Here is a 27,802-nt window from a genome sequence, read left to right as displayed (position 1 = left end):
CATAACTAGAGTTAATAATGCTCTATTGCATATTTGAAAGTTGCTAGAAGGGGTATTGAAAGTTCTCATCACAAGAAAAAAAAATGTGTAACTGTGTGTACTGACTAATGTTACGTGGACTTATTGTGGTAATTATTTTGCAATATATACAAATATCAAGTCATTACATTTGTACATCTGAAATTAACATAATGGTGTCAATTATACTCCAGTTAAAAAAAGAATAAGTTGTTGGAGCTGCGCACTACTTACTGGTGGTAGCAATGATCATACATACAGGCTCCAGCTGATGAGTCTCAAGTAAGGGTGATAACTTTGTGGGCACTCAATAAGCCCTGTTGACTGAGAATTCTGTTTCTGCTCCAGCAGGATTGCCTAGTCATTTTTATATACACTGATGGAAGTTCTCAGCAGATCTCTGGGTGGGACTGAGGACTCATTAGCTATGATTAATGGCCTAAAAAAAAAAAAAATCTAATTTTTATCTTCTTTTAGAACAGATTTCCAAGAAGACAACTTAGAGGAAATTCTTATTGATATAATACTCAAATTTTGTTTTGAATGTCCCCAATATATTAAAACTAACTGCAGATAGTTAGCATAACTAGAATATTAAAATAACTCTTGACAGGAAGGTTCTAGTGAAAAATATATCACTTCTTCTTCAGAGTTTAGGGAATAGAAAGCACAATTTTATACCACAAAAATATTTGAAATTCAGTGTTCCATTATTTCTGAATTAGTATGATAAAAGCTTGCCAATGACCAAAGAAAATGTCTTCCAGGTAATGAAAACCAAATTGAATAAGCAACTACAAATAATACAAACAACACATTTATTTAGAAAAATAAACTGAAAATGCTGTTTGTCTAGTACATTTTCCATGAAGCATAGATAAATGGCTATAAAAATCTCTTATGTCAAATACAAATTACAAATGGTTTTGTTAATTAAGAGAACAAATAGATGTTCAACACAGATGTTTAGTGTACAGTTCACTGTATTTGACTTCTTGGCTATTAATGATATAAAATGATCCTCACTAATAAAAACTTTTGATCCCTTTTTCATTCATTTGACCACACTGATGTTTTTTTCATTATTATTTTGCAGTTGTTCTTTAATCTGAGACAAGTCCATTTTTTATTAGATAACTGATTTTTTATAGAAGAAGAGAAATCAATGTCTGGAGAATTCTTAATGTTTCCTTTTTGGACTCCTGCAAGAAACTTTGTTGTGGTCTCAAAACTCATGGGACCATCTGTGCAAATAACAGCACACATCATTACCCTGAATGGAAGTGACAGTGCAAATAGTAGAAGTGCATTGAGAAGTAATCAGCAAGAACTGACCCTTCCTCTCTCAGCCAATATGGGGTGAAGGATTGAATGCAGAAAATTTTCAAGCAATTGACAATACTCTTATTCCGTTATGGCTTTGAATGTGTACAGAAGATGGCAAACGTCCTCTCTCTTTGCAAACAGCAACATTTTGTTCTAATACTGTTCATTGCTGGAGTGTTCCTTCATTTGTTCAGTTTTGTTTTTTTGTTTTTGTCTACATATTTTGAAATGCTGAGTAGTTCTGGCTATAGATACCTATTTCTATACTTTCACCTTCCCAAATGATAAATTAAATTATAATTTACTGGCTGAATTATTGAATATAAATTTTTTGGTGTTCATATCTGGGAATAATTTCAATGGTAAAATAAGATGGATTTTGTTTGTTTGCTTTTTGGTTTTTTGTAGGTTTGCTTGTTTAGTCTTTTCCATCTTTTTTTTTTTTTTTTTTTTTTTTTTAATCTTCTTGGTAGTATCTCAGCAAAGAGATTTAAGGCTGTGGCTTTTTTTGCCCCCAGGGCTCTGCTCATGGCTGTCAGACTAGAGGCAGATGATTTTATGTAGACCATATCAGTGATCTTTTGTGCTCCAAGGTGAGGGGTTTGCTGCTCCAAGATGGACAGGTTTCTGGTTACTTCAAAATTAGATCTAGCCTCAAGAAGTCATAATGACGAATCTGAAGTGACAAAAATGAACTGACATGCCTCCAAATAAAGGTATTCATTCCAACCTGAAGGAGCTGTTAGAAAAAAGAAAACAAAGTACAAAAGATCAGGTTAAACAGCAAGTATAGTTTAACAAAAACACATAAAAACTAAGAAAGAAGAAATCATTTGTTAATAGTATGCATAATTTAAAATTCTGTGAATTATCAAGAATTTTACTTTAAATGTATAAACATTTTGAACATATAATCCATTTAAATTTTATATGTAAAAAATTTTGATAACTTAGTCATCAAAATTTAGTAGTAGCATGCTTATATTTCAATTGAAAGATCTTCTCTTATCTGACACTTTTTAAAACTTCAGATAAATTTGTCCATTTAAAAATATGCCAAGTTTTCAAAATATTTCATAAATTTTGACTATGAACTTTTCAATATTTATCACCCTCAAAAGTTAACCAAGTAATCACATTTATTAAGGTAGAACCTTCATTTTAAACAACAAAAGTATTTTCAAAACATTTTGCCTAATGTAATGTTTCATTGCAATTTATATAGTCTAAATGTATTATCAAATTGCCAAAAAGACACTCTTTTCCATGATGCAGCAAAACTGCCCAATAATTAGTCTTCTTTTACTTTATGCTTATCTGCAATACTTTCAAATTAGCACCTTAAAATAACTTATATCCATCCACATTTGTAAATAATGAATACATTTTTCTGAAAACAATAAGAAATGAAACCTAGCCATAATTTTCACCCTGCCCACCTGAAATCAAACATGCTTAGCACCAGTCAGCTCTGCCCACCATAAGTCCCTCCCATCAGAAACTTACACAAGCCTCTTAGGTAGCCTCATCCACCAGAGGGCAGACAGCAGAAGCAAGAAGAACTACAATCTGGCAGCCTGTGGAACAAAAACCACATTCACAGAAAGACAGACAAGATGAAAAGGCAGAGGACTATGTAACAGATGAAGGAACAATATAAAACCACAGAAAAACAACTAAATGAAGTGGAGATAGGCAACCTTTCAGAAAAAGAATTCAAAATAATGACAGTAAAGATGATCCAGGACCTCAGAAAAACAATGGAGGCAAAGACTGAGAAGATACAAAAAATGTTTAACACAGACCTAGAAGAATTAAAGAACAAACAAACAGAGACAAAAAATACAATCACTGAAATGAAAACTACACTAGAAGGAATCAATAGCAGAATAACTGAGGCAGAAGGACAGACGGATAAGTGACCTGGAAGACAGAATGGTGGAATTCACTGCTGCGGAACAGACTAAAGAAAAAAGAATGAAAAAAAAAATGAAAACAGCCTAAGAGACCTTTGGGACAACATTAAATGCAACACTATTTGCATTATAGGGGTCCCAGAAAGAGAAGAGAGAGAGAAAAGACCCAAGAAAATATTTGGAGAGATTATAGTTGAAAACTTCCCTAACATGGGAAAGGAAATAGCCACCCAAGTCCAGGAAGCAAAGAGAGTCCCATACAGGATAAACCCAAGGAGAAACACATCAAGACACATGGTAATCAAATTGGCAAAAACTGAAGACAAAGAAAAATTATTGAAAGCAGCAAGGGTAAAATGACCAATAATTTACAAGGGAATTCCCATAAAGTTAACAGCTGATTTCTCAGCAGAAACTCTACAAGCCAGAAGGGAGTGGCATGATATACTTAAAGTGATGAAAGGGAAGAACCTACAACCAAGATTACTCTACCCTGCAAGAATCTCATTCAGATTCGATGGAGAAATCAAAAGCTTTACAGACAAGCAAAAGCTAAGAGGATTCAGCACCACCAAACCAGCTACAACAAATGCTAAAGAAACTTTCCTAACTGGGAAACACAAGAGAAGAAAAGGACCTACAAAAACAAAACCAAAACAATTAAGAAAATGGTCATAGAAACATACATATCGATAATTACCTTAAATGTGAATTGATTAAATGCTCCAGCCAAAAGACACAGGCTTGCTGAATGGATACAAGAACAAGAGCCATATATATGCTGTCTACAAGAGACCCACTTCAGACCTAGGGACACATACAGACTAAAATGGAGGGGATGGAAAAAGATACTCCATGCAAATGGAAATCAAAAGAAAGCTGGAGTAGCAATACTCATATCCAATAAAATAGGCTTTAAAATAAAAAAAATGTTACAAGAGACAAGGAAGGACACTACATAATGATCAAAGGATCAATCCAAGAAGAAGATATAACAATTATAAATATATATGCACCCAACATAGGAGTACCTCAATACATAAGGCAACTGCTAACAGCTATAAAAGAGGAAATCGACAGTAACATAATAATAGTGGGGGACTTTAACACCTCACTTACACCAATGGACAGATGATCCAAAATGAAATTAATAAGAAAACACAAGCTCTAAATGACACGATAGACCAGATAGATTTAATTGATATTTATAGGACATTCCATCCAAAAAGAGCAGATTACACTTTCTTCTCAAGTGAGCACAGAACATTCACCAGGATAGATCACATCTTGGGTCAGAAATCAAGCCTCAGTAAACTAAGAAAACTGAAATCATATAAAGCATCTTTTCTGACCACTTCACTATGAGATTAGAAATGAATTACAGGGAAAAAAACATAAAGAACACAAACACATGGAGGCTAAACAATACATTACTAAATTACCAAGAGATCACTGAAGAAATCATAGAGGAAATCAAAAACTACCTAGAGACAAATGACAATGAAAACATGATGATCCAAAACTTATGGGATGCAGCAAAAGCAGTTCTAAGAGGGAAGTTTATAGCTATACAAGCCTACCTCAAGAAACAAGAAAAATCTCAAATAAACAATCTAACCTTACACCTAAAGGAACTAGAGAAAGAAGAACAAAGAAAACCCAAAGTTAGCAAAGGAAAGAAATCATAAATATCAGAGCAAAAATAAATGAAATAGAAACCAAAAACAATAGTGAAAATCAATAAAACTAAAAGCTGGTTCTTTGAGAAGATAAACAAAATTGATAAACCATTAGCCAGACTCATCAAGGAAAAGAGGGAGAGGACTCAAGTCAATAAAATTAGAAATGAAAAAGGAGAAGTTACAATACACACCACAGATATACAAAGCATCCTAAGAGACTACTACAAGCAACTCTATGCCAATAAAATGGACAACATGGAAGACATGGACAAATTCTAAGAAAGGTATAACCTTCCAAGACTGAACCAGGAAGAAATAGAAAATGTGAACAGACCAATCACAAGTAATGAAATTGAAACTGTGATTAAAAATCTTCCAACAAACAAAAGTCTAGAACAAGATGACTTCACAGGTGAATTCTATCAAACATTTAGAGAAGAGCTAACACCCACCCTTCTCAAACTCTTCCAAAAAACTGAAGAGGAAGGAACACTCCCAAACTCATTCTATGAGTCCACCATCACCCTGATACCAAAACCAGATAAAGATACTACACAAAAAGAAAATTACAGACCAATATCACTGATGAATATAGATGTAAAAATCCTCAACAAAATACTAGAAATCAGAATCCAACAACATATTGGAAGGATCATACACCATGATCAAGTGGGATTTATCCCAGGAATGCAAGGATTCTTCAATATACGCAAATCAGTCAATGTGATACACCATGTTAACAAATTAAAGAATAAAAACCATATGATCATCTCAATAGATGCATAAAAAGCTTTTAACAAAATTCAACACCCACTTATGATAAAAACTCTCCAGAAAGTGGGCGTAGAGGGAACCTACCTCAACATAATAAAGGCCATATACGACAAACCCACAGCAAACATCATTCTCAATGTTGAAAAATTGAAAGCATTTCCTGTAAGATCAGGAACAAGACAAGGATGTCCACTCTTACCACTATTATTCAACATAGTTTTGGAAGTCCTAGCCATAGCAATCAGAGAAGAAAAAGAAATACAAGGAAAACAAATTGGAAAAGAAGAAGTAAAACTGTCACTATCTGCAGATGACATGATACTATACATAGAGAATCCTAAAAATGCCACCAGAAAACTACTAGAGCTAATCAATGAATTTGGTAAAGTTGCAGGATACAAAATAAATGCACAGAAGTCTCTTGCATTCCTATACACTAATGATGAAAAATCTGAAAGAGAAATTAAGGAAACACTCCCATTTACCATTGCAACAAAAATAATAAAATATCTAGGAATAAACCTACCTAGGTAGACAAAAAACCTGTGTGCAGAAAACTATAAGACACTGATGAAAGAAATTAAAGATGATACCAACAGATGGAAAGATATACCATGTTCTTGGATTGGAAGAATCAATATTGTGAAAATGACTATATGACCCAAAGCAATCTACAGATTCAATGCAATCCCTATCAAATTACCAATGGCATTTTTTACAGAACTAGGACAAAAAATCTTAAAATTTGTATGGAGACACAGAAGACCCCGAATAGACAAAGCAGTCTAGAGGGAAAAAACAGGGCAGGAGGAATCAGACTCCCTGACTACAGACTATACTACAAAGCTACAGTAATCAAGACAATATGGTAATGTCACAAAAACAGTAACATAGATCAAGGGAACAAGACAGAAAGCCCAGAGATAAACCCACTCACCTATGGTCAACTAATCTATGACAAAGGAGGCAAGGATATACAGTGGAGAAAAGACAGGCTGTTCAATAAGTGGTGCTGGGAAAACTGGTCAGCTACATGTTAAAGAATGAAATTAGAACACTTCCTAACACCATACACAAAAATAAACTCAAAATGGATCTGAGACCTAAAAAAAGAAAAAAAAGCTTAGCTCCACTTAATATGGAGAATGTATGTTCTTCTCTTTACATTATGATGTAATAGAGAATATTCATGCAATGACTTATGATAACAGATCCAGAAAGTAATTAAAATAAACCTCATGCCATAATTAATTGATTAGTAAATTATTAGAAAACTCAGAGACAAAGAGTAATGGTTTTACGTGTATTTTTAATTCCTTAAATCCATCTGAGAACACCCTGTTTTAACCCTTTCATTTGGAAGTAAGTGAATCTCAAATTCAGGGTACTTTCTCCAAAACACACAAACATATATACAGACAACAGAGTAAATCGTTTAATCCTTCTGTGACAAACCAAGTCATTACCATTCTATTGGATGAATTAGAATTATTTTCATTTTTACTCTCAACTACCAAGATAAAGTTCCAGAATGAAATAATTTAAATAAATAATCAAATGAAAAAAATAATTCTCTCTCTCAACTCCAAATCACCCAATGCATTTAGTCACTGTGTGTTGAGGGCTTAATTTGGCTCATCATAAAGGTGTTTTATGAAAGATAGGGACATCATAGAAGACAAGCTTTTGTCAGGTAGTTTAAAAGATGCGAGATAATATCAGTACAGAGGAGTAGAGAACGCTGCACCAAACTGGCCTAACCTGTACTCAATCAAACAGCATTACTAGTACCGACCTGTGCCATTTCTGTATCACCTAGAAATATAAACCTCCTTTAAGTATATTTTTCTTTTACTTATATAAAGGAAATCGGCATTCAAGTGGTTACTAATGTATCAGCACTCGTACAATAATTAATCTTTTAGTTTTATTATTAAAAAGTATGAAAAACACACAAAGGGGACTTTGTACAATTATATGGGAACATAATTCATGTACTTGGGGACAAGACAATTAAATGTACAATTATAGTTTCATAGATCTGTAATATAGGACTCTTTAGCAGGCTACATCATTATTTATTACAGCTTATTGAAACTGGTAAAACAACAGATTATTCATTCAAAAATATGTATTCACCAACCTTTGTAATACCAGATACTGCTCTAGGAACCAGAGGTACAAAAAAGTAATCTCCTGCCCCTCAAAGAGATTAGTACCCAGAAGGTAATATTCATATTAAAGATTTGTACCATAATGTCAATATATGTAAGTATAAAATAAAGAATGAGCATGCGAGAAGAAGCCTACAGAAGAAGGTATTTGAATTAGACTTGAGCGATGGGTTGGAGTTTGCAAAAGTAATACATTCCTATTAGTTATGAAATATGAGTATTTCAAATGGAGAGAACTGCATGGGCAAAGGTACAGAAGCAGGGGAGAGTGTTGTACCTTCAATATTGTACAGCATCAAAGTGAAGGGAGAAAATATAGTTGTTTCTCAAGAGGCTGGCAGGGGCCAAAGTGTCCCTTTATACCATGTAAAAAAAATTAGATTTTTCTCTTAAATGTAATGGGAACTATTGAAGAATTCTGATAAGAAGAGTGGCTGGGGGAAATGTGGAAAGTACCACCGAGGGGAAGAGGGGATACATATGGCAGACATTTACAGCAAAGGAATGTCAAAGCCATTTGCTGAAAGCAATAATTAATTATTCCAGTTGCAAATGTTTTCTTAGTGGCAAATTGAAGACAGAAAAATAACCCATTCTTTATTATTTCATTGGGAGAGAGTTTCATTCATTTTCTATCCAAGATAAGAGCAAACATTATTTATGAAGCTTTTCCTATTCCACCCAATTTTTAAGTATCTCATGGAAGAATATATTGCCTCTGAGCCCTCAGTGGTCATACATTTAAAGCAGAGAATAAAATCTTCTAAATAGTACATGTCTATGAACACTGACTGGCTTCTAAGACTGGGTATTAAGGAATGAATTTAAGACTTACTGGGTTTTGAAGATGCATTAAAGATAACCAGGCCTCTCACTGTGTGGTATCAGATATCACAAACAATCTGTTAACCTCAGGCTCAAATATTTTTTCCCACTAAAGAAAAGACCCAAATAATTTTTGTATGTAATTTGCCAATTAAAAAATTTCATGAATTTTCATTATTACAGGTTTTAAAATCAAACATTTTTAAACCTCCACATTTTCTCTTTTTTTGTATGTTTGCTTCAAATACAGAAACATGTAATGCACCATCATAATTATACAAGTTAAATAAATTTACTCAACATTGAAATAATGAAACATAAATAATATACACCAAGATTTTGTATAACCAACAGTGAGTTGAAGTACTCAGGGCAATGCTTTCTGACTCATTCTTCAGATCGGTGAGTTAATTGCTTCATTCCGTTTAAAAAGGCTTTGCTTAAAACTAATTTAAAATGTTCTTCACTTTTTGAATGGAATAAGTCAAGGTTTTCAAGGCTTCAGGGGTCATTTTTTCATTTTTGTAAATTTTTCCAGACCCAAATGTGATAAGCAAAATATGAATGATACTAATTTTTAGGCTTTGAGTCATCAAATTGTCAAGTTTAATTTATGTAAGTAGCATCTTAAGTGACTGAGAGCATTTCTATACAGTAAGGGCAACATGATTTCAAAATGTCAAAGACAGCAAATAATGCTAAGAAAAATCTAAAAAATTACAAAAAATTTGTCCAGACAGAAGTGTCTCATAATTCTATATTTATTTGAGCCTTGGTGTAACTTTTGTGATTCTCTTCTTTATAATCTATATTTATTAAGTATAAATATATAAACTTGTATATAATTATATATTGTTATAAAACATATTTTATTAAAGAAATGAGTATTTATATATAAGTATATATTAGAGACACATATAATTTAAAATATTTTAAACTATGGGACAATGTATCATATTTCATGAGTCTGCTTCATTTTTAGAAGTAGTGACTATGAAGAGATCAAAGTCATTCCAATAAAATCTGTCTCATTTCCCCCAAACTGTTAAAGTAATAGCAGCAAGAAGTTTTCACTTAATTTAGTTAAATAAAAATGTATGGAATACCTGCTATAAGCCAGGCATTATGTGAAGCATGGAAAAAGTACAGATAAAAACTTAGATTCCTATTATATCTAAACACAAGAGCCAAATACTTCACACATTATTTAATTGTTATATCAAGCTATGATGTAGATATTCTAACCTATTTCCAAGTACGGAAAGTCTGGTGAGATTAAATCAATGTCAGCACTACCACCTGAAGCCAAAGCCAAATTTGCTACCCCCCATACCATTCATTTGGCACTATCACTATAGAGATGACTATTTGTAACAAAGAGTAGGGCCCACATAGACTAAAATATTTACCATCTGACCCTTTACAGAAACAGTTTGTCAATCCTCGTTGGATCTATCTATCTAACTTGTTTGTTGTAGTATTATTTGTGAACCTAACTTTGTATTTTTCCAAATGGATTGACAATTATTTTAACACTGTGTACTGAATTATCTATATTTTGTTGTATTTTGATGTGCTATTATCATGGAAAAATTCACATACATACATGGTGTATTTCTGGACACTAGTCATTTATTTCCTCTCCAGTATACATTTCAGATTCAGGTGTTTTTGTTTGTTTGTTTGTTTTTTTTAGCAAAATTTTAAAATTCTATGGGTCAGCGTGGAATTTATAAACTAGTGGGGGCAGAATTGGCATCTGTACAATATTAAGTATTCATATGAGAAACATGATGGATCATCACTATTATTTATACCTTCATTTTAGGTTGCTCAGTACTCTTATTATTTTCTTCACAGACACCTTTAACATTTCTTGTTAGTGTTATTTCTAGATAGTATATAGCTTTCATTGCTATTTTGGTAGAATATCTTAAAATTATATTTTGTGTTTCTTACTGGTATAGAGGAATATATTAAATTTTTAATACTCTTAATATCTAGCTAATTAACTACTTTGTCTTATTGGCACCAATAAGCTTTTGTCAATTCTCAATTTTGTCAATTCAATTTACCTTGATAAGTAATCATATTGTCTATAAGTACTGAGGTTCATCTTTTCTTTCCAAAATTTAGACCATCTGTGGTTTTTATTTTTGTCTTATTTCATTGTTTAGTGTCTCTAGTAAAATGTTGAACAGTGTCAGTGATAAGAAATGGTCCATAAAATTATTTCATTATGATGCCTTATTTTAGTGGGAAAGTCTTGATTGCTTTTTATTTTCTTCTCTTGTTATTGGTTGTTTAAATGTTTCTTGAAGCTTTTAGTCATTTATATTTTTTCTATAAAATTAACTATTTTATCCACACTGAAATATAGAAGTCCCTTAAGTCAGAGGTCCCCAACCTTTTTGGCACCAGGGACCAGTTTTCGTGGAAGACAATTTTTCCATGGACAGAGGTTGGGAGGGCGGTGGTTCAAGAGGTAATGAGAGCAATGGGGAGCGGCAGATGAAGCTTCACTCGCTGGTCCACCACTCACCTCCTGCTGTGCAGCCTGGTTCCTAACAGGTCACAGACCGGTACCTATTCACGCCCCAGGGGTTGGGGACCCCCTTCCTTATGTGTTTTCCTTTCTGATTCCTAAAGTTCCTCATTTGTTTCTTCTCTATTTTTTTCCCCTCATCTTCAATGGTGTTATAGGCTAAATATTTGTGTCCTTCCAAAATTCATATATTGAAACCTAATCCTCAATGTGATAGCATGTGGAGGTGTGGCCTTTTGGAGGTGAATAGGTCATGAGAGCAGAACCTTCATGAATCAGTAGTACTCTTATAAAGGGAAACCAAAGAGCTCTCACCCATTCTTCCATTTAAGAATACAAGGAGAAAAAGGAAGAAAATAGGTTTTTACCAGACACTGAATGTATAGGTGCCTTGATCTTAGACTTCCCAGCCTCCAGCTGTAAGAAATAAATGTTTGGGTTTTTTTAGGCTATCCAGTCTATGGTGTTTTTGTTACAGCAGCCCTAACAAATTTAGACACTTGGGGAAAAAAATTATTTTGACATTCTTTTCAAAATAAAAATTTAATTTTTAATCAAATTTTCTTTTTTATACTTTGATAAGTTTTACTTGTTAATTTGCTTTTTATCTTTATTAGTTTTTCTTATCTAATTTTTTTGAGAACATTTTATTTTTTTTCAGTTTTTTGAGTTACATTATAGTGGTCATTTTGAATTTTATTGCTTTATAAGTCAGAGAATAATGCCTGTTTGGTAATCCAAATTCCCAAATATTCGTGTTTCCTAAAGTGAATAGAGGTATAGCAAAATATTTTCTCCTTCTCTATGAAAAGAAAAATGACGTTGAGTTAACCTTCTAGCTTTGTTTCCATGGAAATCTAATACTAGTAGAATGTCAGCTGTATTACTATGCTACATTGCTTATGATAAAAATAAACCCTGATTTGTAAACTGCATCTGGTCTGGGGGGACTGTGAATGACTATAAATACCTTGTAGGATTTCTTGAGTGAGGTACAAGAAAACCTTTTTATAACTGGTAATTTTTTTTGCTTATGGGCTGTTATAAAAGATACTGATTCCTATTTGGGACATGGGAAGTGTTAGAGAAAGTCTCACACTTACCTATGATCTCAGATTTATACCTGAGCTGTCACTTTGCAGTGTTGGAGAAAGACGTTAGCCCTAGACACTAGTGAGAACTGACATGTTAAAGAATCACCTGATTCTGCCTGATGGACATGCTTTGTTTATTGTATTGTATCCTTCTAATGAAACCATTGTCAAGTGTGGCCTATTGGGGTCATGTGTGATTGTCCAGTTGACCCTAAAACTAGTAGGAGTGGGTGTTATACATATGGAGTTTCTTTTTCATCCATGCATTTATCAAAATGTAATTGGTTTCAATATTCTGTGATGTAGAAGACTAAGCATGGTCAAGAGGAGTTTAAGGGAAAATTGTGCACCCCATGCAATTTTTTATATAGCCTGTAGATGTAACTAACACCTGAGTCCCCTCTGAATGATGCTATGCCTGTCTTGGTCATAGTATGTCTGCAACAGCAAAGTCTGATGAGAGTGAGAATTTTGAACGAGAGTTAAAAACACCCTTACAGAAAGAATTAACAAAAAAGAACAAACCGCTATAGTGGAAGAAGTTGGGCAGAGTTTTTTCAAGACATGCAAAAAAAAGTTTCAAAGACATTTCAATGATAAAAATTCTGAGGTAACCTTGTTCTCAAAAGATAGGTAAGAATGTGTTACCAGTTTGAAAGAGAATGTGGGTGAAGCATTCTAGGTAGACAGATAAAAAGACCTAGGTGCATTTTTTAAAAAGTTGTGTACTAATTCCTTTCACCCATGTAGTATGCTTTATATTCTGCCCATATATTGGGTCCAAGTAATAAGAAGTTTAATTGTTTTAGTTATTATACAGATACACATAGAACTCGGTACATATGATTAAATTAGGAAAAGACAGTTATGGATGCATTTCATTGTAATCTTTAAGTTCCATTAAACATCTAGCTAGTTTGGCATAACATTTTATTTCATGCTTCACAAACTATGAATACTGAGAAATTACCTTGAAAATGATTAGTTTGATATGAGGAAAATGATACTGCTAATTCTAGCATCATGTTCTACGTTGACACAACTAATTTCTTCTTATGAATTATCTATGACATTTTCTAAAATATAAGTGTGATTCTCTGATAGCTGCCCTGTTTTCTGGAGCCCAGCAGCAGTGCAGGTACTGCCTAAGGAATCTGTACTTCCATAAATAAGACACACTGAACAAACTTGTGGGTAATGTTTGATGTATTGAGGATATTTAGTAAGTGCATATGTGCCTGACAAAGTAACAATTTAGAGAGATGATATTCAAGTCTTTAAGGCCAGATGGTCATTTTCTAAAATAAGTACCTGATACCCTAAAATATCATGCACCTCAGAAATGCCCTTCTCATCTGAGCTAGTGTGTCAGACATGACATTCAATAATATTAGTTCTAAATTACGAAGTCTAGCTCCAAATCTTACAGGGTCCAGTGAAAAAGTAAAATGCGTGGCCCCTGTTCAAATAACATGAAAAAAAAGTTCTATCGTTTCTTACCCAGTCTTAATTGTTTTTAATTTGCTATTTAATGTCATGTTCTCTGGCACACGTTGAGTGCAGACCCCCACGGCCACTGAGGCTCTGCCCCCGCAAGTCAAAACACATCACAGGGCTGCCAGAGTTTTGGACTCCACCGAGCTAGAGGGCAGCAGTGGTCTTGGTATGCGAGGGGAAGTGGGTGGCCTGGAGCTCACCCAGGTGGGTGGTGAATGTGGAACAACACCTGAGGGAAAGCTTCAAGCACCAAGCACATTCTCCATTATCCCAACAGAATTTACTTATGCAACACAAATTCAAAGATAAAAATATCAAGGCAATGACTTCAGAGCATTAAACCCCAAGCATAAGGCAGTGTGGGCGTGGTGGGGGAGGGTGATACTTCTGAAGACAGGGCCCTGTGCAATTGAGACGGTCACACACCCATGAAGCTGACCCTGTAAGTCTGTCCCAAATAGACTGTTTCATCAGTCCCACTCCAAGCCTTAATTGTGAAATTCAGAACAACCCCAAGCACACGTTCAGCTTTGTCTATTACTATGCTCTATTGTATTTGGCTTTTCATTCAAAAGTAACTACATAAGAACAATGCACATGAACTATAAGAAGTAACATAAAATCAGTTTAAGGAATGCTTTAAAACATACATGACAAATCAATCTTTTTATTCCTTTTTATAAGTAAATTACTAGTGTCCACTTGTTAAAATGTTGACATTTTTTCATAAAAAAATAGAATCTTTATCTAGTGTGTAAACTAGGCATGCAAACTTTACCTTCTGAAATAAGGACATAGTTTGTAAAATCCATGTATGATATATAAGTACTGGACAACTGAATTTTGGGAAGATATCTAAGAAAATTAGCAATAGATATAAATAAAAATATAGAAGTTATCTTACTCATGGAACATTTGCATTCACAAGCAGAAAGCACTTTATTATTATCTTGAACTGTATCTTTTTTTTTTTTTACATGTGTATATCTATGTAGAATCATATCAGTTTGAAAAGGGTGTTTTAAATTATTTTGCCTATTTAATTCAGTTGAAATAAGTTTGTTGACATAATTTTTAACAATGATGGAAATTATATTTTACAAAAGATGTTATTTCTAATAGTGAAGTTAATATGATGCAGTAATATTGTAAGATATTGATAATACATTTGTAATTATTTCAATATATGTATATCATAAAAGACTATTTAAAAGCATATCTTAGAAGCTTACCTCGGACTGTGTGGGGATATTTTGTCAACCTTTCAAAAAAATTTTATTATTTCTACATAAATGATATGATTAAATATCATAATTACAGTCTTCCATTGAAAATAAGTAATTTTATTTCATGTTTTAGCATTCAAGTTGAAAGTATTATCTCGAAGAATACTTTCTAGAAATATTATTCTACTGCTCATTATGGGCACAAATGAATCACTAAATTAGTAAAGACTACCACCAACTTCTTATGATTAAGTACATATGTAATTACTTACAAAATATTCCTTCCACAGGATATGTGCAATGTAAGCTTGCTTGCTTCATTCATTCAATTCATTCATTCATTCATTCATCTAAATTATCTGCAGTCCTATGGTGTTTCTTTACTATTGGCTAATGCTCAAGTCTACATGGATTGATCAGTTAGCAAATCCTTGAAAATTCTAAACACATTGTCTAGTGTGATGTTATGGTTTTGGAGTCTGAGGCTCAAAATTAAGTTCCATCCCACAGTACTTCTAAGGAAAAGAAAGATTTTGAGACTCAGTTTCCTCATCTGTTAACAAAAATGGAACAGCATTATTCCTTTTTTTAAAATAATGCCATTTGCAGCAAAATAGATGGATATACAGATTATCATATTAAGTGAACTCAGTAAGACAGAGAAAGACAAATATTATATGATATCACTCATATGTGGAATTTAATTTTAAAAAATGATACAGGGAGCTTCAAGATGGCAGAAGAGTAAGACATGCACATCACCTTCCTCCCCACAAATACATCAGAAATACATGTACATGTGGAACAACTCCTACAGAACACCTATTGAACACTGGCAGAAGACCTCACACCTCCCAAAAGGCAAGAAACTCCTGCACGAACCTGAATAGGGCAAAAGAAAAAAGAAAAAACAGACACAAAAGAATAGGGACGGTACCTGCACCAGTGGGAGGGAGCTGTGAAGGAGGAAAGGTTTCCACACACTAGGAACCCCTTTCACGGGCAGAGACTGTGGGTGGCAGAGCGGTGGCTTAGGAGCCGTGGAGGAGAGTGCCGTAACAGGGTGCGGAGGGCAAAGTGGAGAGATTCCCGCACAGAGGATTGGTGCTGACCAGCACTCACCAACCCGAGAGGCTTCTCTGCTCACCCACCAGGGTGGGCGGGGCCTGGGAGTTGAGGCTCGGGCTTCAGAGGTCGGATCGCAGGGAGAGGACTGGGGTTGGTGGCGTGAACACAGCCTGAAAGGGGCTAGTGCACCACAGCTAGCCAGGAGGGAGTCCAGGAAAAAGTCTGGACCTACCTAAGAGACTTTTTCTTGCCTCTTTGTTTCCTAGTGCTCGAGGAGAGGGGATGAAGAGTGTTGCTTAAAGGAGCGCCAGAGATGGGTGTGAGCCTCAGCTATCAGCACGGACCCCAGAGATGGACATGAGATGCTAAGGCTGCTGCTGCAGCCACCAAGAAGCCTGTGTGCAAGCACAGGTCACTGTCCACACCTCCCCTCCCGGGAGACTTGCAGCCCGCCACTGCCAGGGTCCCGGGATCCAGGGACAACTTCCCCGGGAGAATTCAGGGTGCGCCTCAGGCTGTTACAACGTCCCGCCAGCCTCTGCCGCTGCAGGCTCGCCCCGCACCCGTACCCCTCCCTACCCCCAGCATGAGTGAGCGAGAGTCCCAGAGTCAGAGGCTCCTTTAACCCCATCCTGTCTGAGCGAAAGACAGATGCCCTCAGGGACCTACACGCAGAGGCAGGTCCAGATACAAAGCTGAACCCCAGGAGCCGTGCAAAGAAAGAAGAGAAAGCGAAATTTCTCCCAGCAGCCTCAGGAGCAGCAAATTAAAGCTCCACAATCAACTTGAGGTACCCCGCATGTGTGGAATACGTGAATAGACAACGAATCATCCCAAATTGAGGAGGTGGACTTTGGGAACAATGATATATATATATTTTTCACTTTTTCTCTTTATGTGAATGTGTATGTGTATGCTTCTTTGTGTGATTTTGTCTGTATAGCTTTGCTTTTACCATTTGTCCTAGGGTTCTGTCTGTCAGTTTTTTTTCTTTTTATACTCTTAAAATTCTTTTTCTACAAAAATGTTTTTTTCTTAATTATTTTTTATTCCAATAACTTTATTTTATTTTATCTTCTTCATTCTTTCTTTTTTTTTTTCTCCATTTTATTCTGAGCCATGTGGATAGCAGGTTCTTGGTGCTCCAGCCAGGCATCAGGGCTGTGCCTCTGAGGTGGGAGAGCCTCAGGACACTGGTCAACAAAAGACCTCCCAGCTCCACATAATATCAAATGGTGAAAATATCCCAGAGATCTCCATCTCAACGCCAAGACCCAGCTCCACTTGATGACCAGCAAGTGACAGTGCTGGACACCCTGTGCCAAACAGCTAGCAAGACGGGAACACAACCCCATCCATTAGCAGAGTTGCTGCCTAAAATCATAATAAGGCCACATACACCCCCAAAAACAGCACCAGATGTGAACCTGCCCACCAGAAAGACAAGATCCAGCCTCATCCAACAGAACACAGACACCAGTCCCCTCCACCAGGAAGCCTACACAACTCACTGAACTAACCTTAGCCACTGGGGACAGACACTGAAAACAATGGGAACTACGAACCTGCAGCCTGTGAAAAGGAGATCCCAAACACAGTAAGATAAGAAAATGAGAAGACAGAGAAACACAGAGCAGATGAAGGAGCAAGGCAAAAACCCACCAGACCTAACAAATGAAGAGGGAATAGGCAGTCTACCTGAAAAAGAATTCAGAATGATAGTAAAGATGATACAAAATCTTGGAAATAGAATGGAGAAAATACAAGAAATGTTTAATAAGGACCTAGAAGAACTAAAGAGCAAACAAAGAGTGATGAACAACACAATAGATGAAATAAAAAATTCTCTAGAAGGGACAATAGCAGAATAACTGAGGCAGAAGAACGGATGAGTGACCTGGAAGATAAAATAGTGGAAATAACTACTGCAGAGCAGAATAAAGAAAAAAGAATGAAAAGCATGGAGGACAGTCTCAGAAATACAAAGGACAACATTAAATGAACCAACATTTGAATTATAGGGGTCCCAGAAGAAGAAGAGCAAAAGAAAAGGACTGAGAAAATATCTGAAGAGATTACGGTTGAAAACTTCCCTAATATGGGAAAGGAAACAGTTAACCAAGTTCAGGAAGCACAGAGAGTCCCATCCAGGATAAATCCAAGGAGAAACACGCCAAGACACGCCAAGACACAAGATAATTTGATAATCAAACTATCAAAAATTAAATACAAAGAAAATGTATTAAAACAAGCAAGGAAAAAATAACACACAAGGGAATCCCCATAAGGTTAACAGCTGATCTTTCAGCAGAAAGTTTGCAAGCCAGAAGGGAGTGGCAGGACATATTTAAAGTGATGAAAAAGAAAAACCTACAACTAAGATCACTCTACCCAGCAAGGATCTCATTCAGATTTGATGGAGAAATTAAAACCTTTACAGACAAGCAAAAGCTAAGAGAGTTCAACACCACCAAACCAGCTTTACAACAAAAGCTAAAGGAACTTCTCTAGGCAAGAAACACAAGAGAAGGAAAAGATCTACAAGAACAAACCCGAAACAATTAAGTAAATTGTAATAGGAACATACATATCAATAATTACCTTAAATGTAAATGTATTAAATGCTCCCACCAAAAGACACAGCCTGGCTGAATGGATACAAGACCCCTATATAAGCTGTCTACAAGAGACCCACTTCAGACCTAGGGATACATACAGACTGAAAGTGAGGGGTGGAAAAAGATATTCCATGCAAACAGATATAAAAAGAAAGCCGGAGCAGCAATTCTCATATCAGACAAAATAGACTTTAAAACAAAGACTATTACAAGAGACAAAGAAGGACACTACATAATGATCAAGGGATCAATCCATGAATAAGATATAACAATTGTAAATATTTATGTATCCAACATAGGAACACCTCAATATATAAGGCAAATACTAACAGCCATAAAAGGGGAAATCAACAGTAACACAATCATAATAGGGGACTTTAACACCCCACCTTCACCAATGGACAGATCATCCAAAATGAAAATAAATAAGGAAACACAAGGTTTAAATGATACATTAAACAAGATGGACTTGAATGATATTTATAGGACATTCCATCCAGAAACAACAGAATACACATTCTTCTCAAGTGCTCACGGAACATTCTCCAGGATAGATCATATCTTGGGTCACAGATCAAGCCTTGGTAAATTTAAGAAAATTGAAATCATATCAAGTATCTTTTCCGACCACAATGCTATGAGACAAGATATCAATTACAGGAAAAAATCTGTAAAAAGTACAAACAAATGGAGGCTAAACAACACACTACTTAATAACCAAGAGATCACTGAAGAAATCAAAGTGTAAATTTAAAAATACCTAGGGCTTCCCTGGTGGCGCAGTGGTTGAAAATCCACCTGCTGATGCAGGAGACACGGGTTCCTGCCCCGGTCCGGGAAGATCCCACATGCCGCAGAGCAACTAAGCCCGTGAGCCATGGCCGCTGAGCCTGCGCGTCCGGAGCCTGTGCTCCACAACGGGAGAGGCCACAACAGTGAGAGGCCCGCATACCGCAAAAAAAAAAAAAAAAAAAAACCTAGAAACAAATGACAATGAAAACACCATGACCCATAACCTATGGGATGCAGCAAAAGCAGTTCTAAGAGGGAAGTTTATAGCAATACAATCCTACCTTAAGAAACAAGAAACATCTCAAATAAACAACTTAACCTTATACCTAAAGCAATTAGAGAAAGAAGAACAGAAAACCCCAAAGTTAGCAGAAGGAAAGAAATCATAAAGATCAGATCAGAAATAAATGAAAAAGAGATGAATGAAATGATAGCAAAGATCAATTAAACTAAAAGCTGGTTCTTTCATAAGATAAACAACATTGATAAACCATTAGCCAGACATATCAAGAAAAAAAGGGAGAAGACTCAAATCATAGAATTAGAAATGAAAAAGGAGATGTAACAACTGACACTGCAGAAATACAAAAGATTATTAGAGATTACTACAAGCAACTGTATGCCAATAAAATGGACAACCTGGAAGAAATGGACAAATTCTTAGAAATGCACAACCTGCCGAGAATGAACCAGGAAGAAATAGAAAACATGAACAGACCAATCACAAGCACTGAAATTGAAACTGTGATTCAAAATCTTCCAACAAACAAAAGACCAGGACCAGATGGCTTCACAAGTGAATTCTATCAAACATTTAGAGAACAGTTAACACCTATCCTTCTCAAACTCTTCCAAAAGATAGCAGAGGGAGGAACACTCCCAAACTCATTCTACCTGGCCACCGTCACTCTCATACAAAAACCAGACAAAGATGTCACAAAGAAAGAAAACTACAGGGCAATATCACTGATGAACACAGATGAAAACATCATCAACAAAATACTAGCAAACAGAATCCAACAGCACATTAAAAGGATCATCCATTATGATCAAGTGGAGTTTGTCCCAGGAAAGCAAGGATCCTTCAATATATGCAAATCAATCAACGTGATACACCATATTAACAAATTGAAGGAAAAAAAAAACATATGACCATTTCAATCAATGCAGAGAAATATTTTGACACAATTCAACATCCATTTATGATAAAAACCCTCCAGAAATTAGGCATAGAGGGAACTTTCCTCAACATAATAAAGGGCACATATGACAAATCCATAGCCAACATCGTCCTCAATGGTGAAAATCTGAAACCATTTCCAGTAAGATCAGGAACAAGACAAGGTTGCCCACTCGCACCACTATTATTCAACATAGTTTTGGAAGTTTTAGCCACAGCAATCAGAGAAGAAAAAGAAATAAAAGGGATCCAAACCAGAAAAGAAGAAGTAAAATTGTCACTGTTTGGAGATGACAAGGTACTATACATAGAGAATCCTAAAGATGCTACCAGAAAATTACTAGAGCTAATCAATGAATTTGGTAAAGTAGCAGGATACAAAATTAATGCACAGAAATCTCTTGCATTTGTATACACTAATGATGAAAAATCTGAAAGTGAAATAAAACACTCCCAATTTACCATTTCCACAAGAAGAATAAAATATCTAGGAATAAACCTACCTAAGGAGACAAAAGACCTGTATGCAGAAAATTATAAGACACTAATGAAAGAAATTAAAGATGATACAAATAGATGGAGAGATACACCATGTTCTTGGATTGGAAGAATCAGCACTGTGAAAATGACTCTACTACCCAAAGCAATCTACATATTCAATGTGATCCCTATCAAACTACCACTGGCATTTTTCACAGAACTAGAACAAAAGATTTCATAATTTGTGTGGAAACACCAAAGACCCCGAATACCAAAAGCAATCTTGAGAAAGATAAACAGAGCTGGATGAATCAGGGTCCCTGACTTCAGACTATATTACAAAGCTACAGTAATCAAGACAGTATGGTCCTGGCATAAAAACAGAAATATAGATCAATGGAACAGGATAGAAAGCACAGAGATAAATGCACACACATATGGTCACATTATCTTTGATAAAGGAGGCAAGAATATACAATGGAGAGGCCACAGCAGTGAGAGGCCCGTGTACTACAAATAAATAAATAAATAAATAAAAATAAATAAAATAAAATAAAATAAATGCTGGAGATGGTGTGGAGAAAAGGGAACCTCTTGCCCCATTGGTGGGAATGTAAATTGATAAAGCCACTATGGAGAACAGTATGGAGTTTCCTTAAAAAACTAAAAATAGAACTACCATATGACTCAGCAATCCCACTACTGGGTATATACCCTAAGAAAACCATAATTCAGAAAGAGTCATGTACCCCAATGTTCATTGCATCTCTATGTACAATAGCCAGGACATGGAAGCAACCTAAGTGCCCATCAACAGATGAATGGATAAAGAAGATGTGACACATATATACAATGGAATATTATTCAGCCATAAAAAGAAACTAAACTGATTTATTTGTAGTGAGGTGGATGGCCCTAGAGTCTGTCATACAGAGTGAAGTATGTCAGAAAGAGAAAAACAAATACCGTATGCTAACACATATATATGGAATCTAAAAAAAAAAAAAAAAAAAAAAGGTCATGAAGAACGTAGGGGCACGATGGGAATAAAGACGCAGACCTACTAGAGAATGGACTTCAGGATATGGGGAGAGGGAAGTGTAAGATGTGACAAAGTTAGAGAGCGGCATGTACGTATATACACTACCAAAAGTAAAATAGATGGCTAGTGGGAAGCAGCTGCATAGCACAGGGAGATCAGCTTCATGCTTTGTGACCATCTAGAGGGGTGGGATAGGGAGGGTGGGAGGGAGATGCAAGAGGGAAGAGATATGGGGACATATGTATATGTGTAACTGATTCACTCTGTTATAAAGCAGAAACTAACACACCATTGTAAAACAATTATACTCCAATTAAGATGTTAAAAAATTGAAAATAAAATTAGAACAACAAAAAAAATAGATACAAATGAACTTATTTACAAAGCAGAAACAGGCTTACAGATATTGAAAACAAACTTTCTACCAAAGGGGAAACGTGGAGAGGAGGGATAAATGAGGAACTTGGGATTAACATACACACACTACTGTATATAAGATAGATAACTAACAATGACCTACTGTATAGCACAGGGAACTTTACTCAATATTCTGTGATAACCTATATGAGAAAAGAATCTGAAAAAGAATGAATATATGTATAAGTGAATCACTTTGCTGTACACCTGAAACTAACACAATATTTTATATCAACCGTACTCCAATAATTTTTTTTAAATGGAATAGACATTAGTATGTACCTCCTAGAATTGATGAAGAAAATAAATGAGAACATAGTTAAAAATGATTTTGCAGTGTTTACATATTTCCTTTTTACAAAGAGAGTCATTGAACCAACACATTTTTGGAGTAGATAATTCCATAGGAGAAGTGCCATCATTCTGTGTCCCATTTCCCACAGGCGGAGAAGCCCACAGTACTGGATTCGTCAGGAAACAAAACCAGTCAAAATAAGTGCCTTGCTCTCTTCCTTTATTAACAGTATCAGCATTGGCCATTTTTGTAACCAAAGGGTTATACTTTCTAATATGTAATTACTTTAGGACAACAAAGTGCATGGTAAAAAAAATACAGAAGTGTAAACAAATGCTAAAATAACCAATTTAGAAAAACAGTCAGCAGGACACAGTCTTCTTCTATGAACATAGAAAAGCACACTAAATGAGAATATTCACTTCATAATCTGAGGAAGTGGGCGGGGGATTCAACTATGAAATGTGGATGTTTACTTACGCTGGCTCCCCTTAATCTTCACTAATGGTATTCAGAGGATAGTTTTGTTTTTGTTTATTTTTGTTTTATTTTGTTTCTGAAAAATCTCTGCTTTCATAATGTTTTCATTAGCCTAGGCTAAACAGCAGTTTTACTCATGCTAATGATTGTGAATTGTTTTCTCTAAAGCCAAAAATGTTTTAAAACCCCCTTCTTCCTAAATCCCTTTTCTCCTGCCCTTCCTTTGAATTTCCTTTTTTATTCACTGACATGCTGCTTAAGGAAACAGTTGCAGCCAGATTGGAGAGCACTGTGAAATGAATGGCTATGATATTTATCCCTCCTTTTGGCAAAACTCCTTTGTGTAACTGCATTAAAGCCTGCCGAATCTAATGTTAACACATGCACATTTTACTGAGTTCCACTGGAAATGAGGCATGCTGGAAAAATGGCATGATTTTTTCATGATGGAACGAAAGTATCTTCAATCAAAACAAAATTAAAATGCTAACATGCTCCCTCCTCCTTGCTTAAACATTCTGTCAAATCACATTCATTTTAGGTTTTTAATTTATTACATGAAACAAGTGATGCCAATACTCCCCCCCTCTAATATCTACTGTTGTTTTTCAACAATTAAATTGTCTAGACAAGCAATAAAATGCTGCTCCTATCTTTATGGAATGACATTTCTTTCTTCTGGCTTTTAAATAAATGATAGGGTGCCTTCTGTGAAACAGCAAGTGGGACTTTATGGGTTGCATTTTTATTAACCTAATATAATCAGTTAACTAGTCTTCTTTCCCCAAGCATAGGTAGGGTTAGAAGTCAAGGACAGGGAGGTTGGGCTTTACAAATCTGCTGAATAAAGCAATTTTATAGTTCTTTTAAGTCTGAAAAGGAAATCAGAAGTCTCTTGAGTTATTAACATCTCTGAAGTTACTAGACTATGAAAAACCTCTAGTTACCCATGCCGACGGATTATCTCTAGTTTCCATTTCCTTTTTTAAAACATGGTACTCAAAAGGAATTAGAAGTAAACAAAATAAAATATATTTTACTTAAATGTTATTTTTATTCTTCCAAAATGCTTTGCTTTTTAGGCACACATGACTGAATAATATAAGTTCAAGGATGGGAAAAGCATCTTGCATCAATTACAATAAAATGCTATTTCTGGAAAGTCTTTGTAAAATGCAGCATATGGAAGTTCTCCTAAAATTGTTCTGTTTAACTTGAAAGGAGTAAGACAATGTTCCAAGTTTAATTGGCAGGTCTCTAGGATATTTTTTACTTAACCTGAGAAAAGGTCAATTTTCTATCACCTTTACTTCAATCTTGCCATCATTGTGAACTAGAAAATATGAGTATCCATATGTATACACCCACATTACCAAGAGAAAACAGATGATCCTTTGTAAATTAGATAAGTAACTGAATAATAAGCAGTCTTCACTGCCGTTAAACTTGGAATTAATTGGAAAGAGGTCCCAGGTACCCTAACAATATTTGCCATGATACTTCGCAAATGCAATTCAATGACATAGCCCTTCAACTCCAAAAGAAGTAAACTATACTATCAAAGTACCACGATTGTATTATATTCAGAATTCAGTAACTCCTTCAATAATGGCTAAACCAAAGATAGTCTCAGTGTTTGGCTCTCAAGGCACTTTTTGTTCAGGTGGTATCTAATATATTCTACTTTAATATTCCCTATTTTACTTCAGGAAAAATGTATAGACAATATGTATGATTTCTACATTTTCAATTCTGCATTATCAGTGGACTTCTAACTTTAATAGAGCCCCCAAAGCCAGTGTGCTTCTGGATAAACTGGATTCAGGGGGGTATAATCTTAAAAAGGCGTCATGGTATGTACAATAAAAACCTAGACTCTTGGGACCATTTAGTGTGAATAAAAACAGCCACGTACATTTCAACAGCCTCCAGGTTCATCTCTATTAAAATATATGCAATGTTTCGTATCCTTGGCAGAAGGAAGGTTCTGGTCCAGATAATTATTTCTTAACGGGCCGGGGTCTGTGCTGTGCATTGTAAGCTATTCAGCATCATCCCTGGACTCAGGGTCATTCAGTGTCTTAAATGAAAAGTTGAACGGTGTTACTTTGTTCATTCATTCACCTTAAAACTTGTGAACTCCTACCCTTCTGCAGTTATCTGCAATTCGGCCACTGTATATTCCTTCATTAACAGTGATAAGAATTGTGGTTAAAGAAATAGAGAGAGTAACACTTGTTCTATGCAAGAACAATGTTCTATACTCCTAATAATAGTATTTTAGAAAGCTAAAGTGCAGGTTACAATTTTTAAGAGCTTATAGCAAAATTTTCATTTCATTCCCCCCATGAATTCATCATCTCTCTATTATTTAGCTTGGCCAGAAAGACAATGTTTGTTCATGATGGTCCAGTACCAAGCAAAGTCTTAAATTTACATAGTGTTGTCAATCTCATTACAGAAACATTTACTGGAAATGTACACAGGTACATGAACTGCTCAAGGTGCTTGGAAAACAAAGGTGATAAGATATTAAACGAAGTACCAAATGATTTTTGAACAGAAATTAGAGAAAATGACCTCTGCCTGAGAGAATTGGAAAAAACTTTGAAGCCAGCTTCCTTATGAAAGATGAATAAGATTTCAATAAGAGAGGGAACATTATTCAAGCAAAGCAGAGCAGAGTCAGAAAAACATATATCCAGGGATGGTGAGAAATCAATGCAGTTAGAGCCTAGCCTCCAAAGAGGGTAGCAGTAGCAGGAGACAAGGCCAGAAAGGGGGGGCGTTAGCATGGAGGTAACAGGGAGACTTTTAATGTTTTTAACTGAAATGTGACCTGGTCAGATTGGCAGTTTAGAAAGATGGCTCTGCAGCTGTATGAAGAATGAAATGGAGTAGAGCGGACCTAAAACCAGGGATAGCAGTTAGCAGTCTATAAAGGCAATATTTCAATTGAAAGAGAGTGAGATATTGAGCTGAAAAAAATAGCTTGAGGGATTGAGAAAAGGGAAGGGACTCAAACGAAATTTAGGATGTAGAATGAATAGAACTGCAAAATAATTGGAGTTGAAAGGGAAAAGATGAGGGAGATTTTTCTTTACTGTTTCTGGTGTGGTGACTTGGACAGATAGTAATATCATTTCCTGAGACAAGGAACAGATCTTAAGGAAATACATTGTTAACTGTAGAGGGTATACTATTACCCTAAACACCAAAGCAATGTGTATCACAAAGGATATTTAACGTATTCAAGTGTAAATTATAGAAATGTTGGTTAAAGTGGGAAATCTGGTTTCTTAAATCACAAGCCCTCCAAAAGGAATTTTGCTTTGCCGATACTATTTCTATTAATTAAAGAGGATTCAACTGGGAATCTTTAAACTTCATTTCCATGAATGTCATGTCTTAATACAGTAAGATTAGAGAATGTGCTGAGAAACAGTGCTTGAAAGAGCAGCTTGGCTCACTGGAGGGAAGAACACTGCTGATTAATACACTAGAATTATTTGGCATTCTAAATAAATTTAGTAGCTGGCTTTGTGAGGTCATAAATCCCTTAGACAATTAAATAAACGGTATGGGCTTACCCCTTAAAATATGCAGATGTACACCTACATAATATTTTGCTTATGATTTCAAGATTCATAGACACCCTTGCATTGCATGGAATTCAGCTTAAGAGCTCTTGAATTAGAGTTGTACAAATTTAATTATAGTAGGTGTTATTTTTTTAAAAATCAAATATATATTTTGAGGTATATGATTAGCGCTAATAGGGAGTATTCTTCATTCTAAATAAACTCATATAGTTCAGAGTTGTACAACTCAGTACTATTGACATTTGGGCTGGATAATTCTTTGGTAAGGATAGGGAAGGGGCAACTGGCAGGTGCACTGTAGAATGGTTAACATCACCTTGGCCTCTACCCACTAAGTGCCATTAGCAATTCCTAGTTCTGACAACCACAAATGACTTCAGACATTGTCAAATGTCTACTGGGAGGCACATTTTCTGCATTTGAGAACCATAGAAATAGATAATGATTTTTATAAAACTCCTACCTAAGAAATAAAGTTCCGTGCAGTTGGCCCTCTGTATCGGCAGGTTCTGCATTTTCTGATTCAACTAACCTCAGATTGGAAACAACAACAAAAAAATTCAAGATAATTCCAAAACTTGAATTTGCCACAATTGCAACTACTTACATAGCATTTACATTGTATTAGGTATTCTAAGTGATCTAGCGATGTATTAGGCATTATAACTAATCTAGAGTATATGGAAGACATGCCTAGGTTATATGCAAATACTCTGCCATTTTCTATGAGGGTCGTGGACCTCCTTGAATT

The 27,802-nt window shown here is 35.3% G+C and overlaps 1 protein-coding gene across 5 annotated transcripts in view; it reads right to left on the bottom strand.

Annotated features, from left to right (window-relative positions):
- Window positions 1–814: 814 nt before the first annotated feature.
- The window catches only part of PRR16 (proline rich 16), a 283,970-nt gene continuing 256,982 nt past the window's right edge, over window positions 815–27,802 (bottom strand). For 4 of the 5 annotated variants that reach the window (XR_010840543.1, XR_010840544.1, XR_010840546.1 and 1 more), the window contains one exon: window positions 815–2,083. The gene's annotated coding sequence lies outside the window, so the exon portion shown is untranslated. Of the gene's footprint in view, window positions 2,084–8,725; window positions 8,825–27,802 lie in introns of all 5 variants that reach the window. The other variant, XR_010840542.1, reaches the window with a different exon arrangement.

Source organism: Kogia breviceps, chromosome 4, assembly GCF_026419965.1.
Source record: "Kogia breviceps isolate mKogBre1 chromosome 4, mKogBre1 haplotype 1, whole genome shotgun sequence".
NCBI lineage: Eukaryota > Metazoa > Chordata > Mammalia > Artiodactyla > Physeteridae > Kogia > Kogia breviceps.
This window is presented reverse-complemented; position numbering and strand designations above follow the sequence as displayed.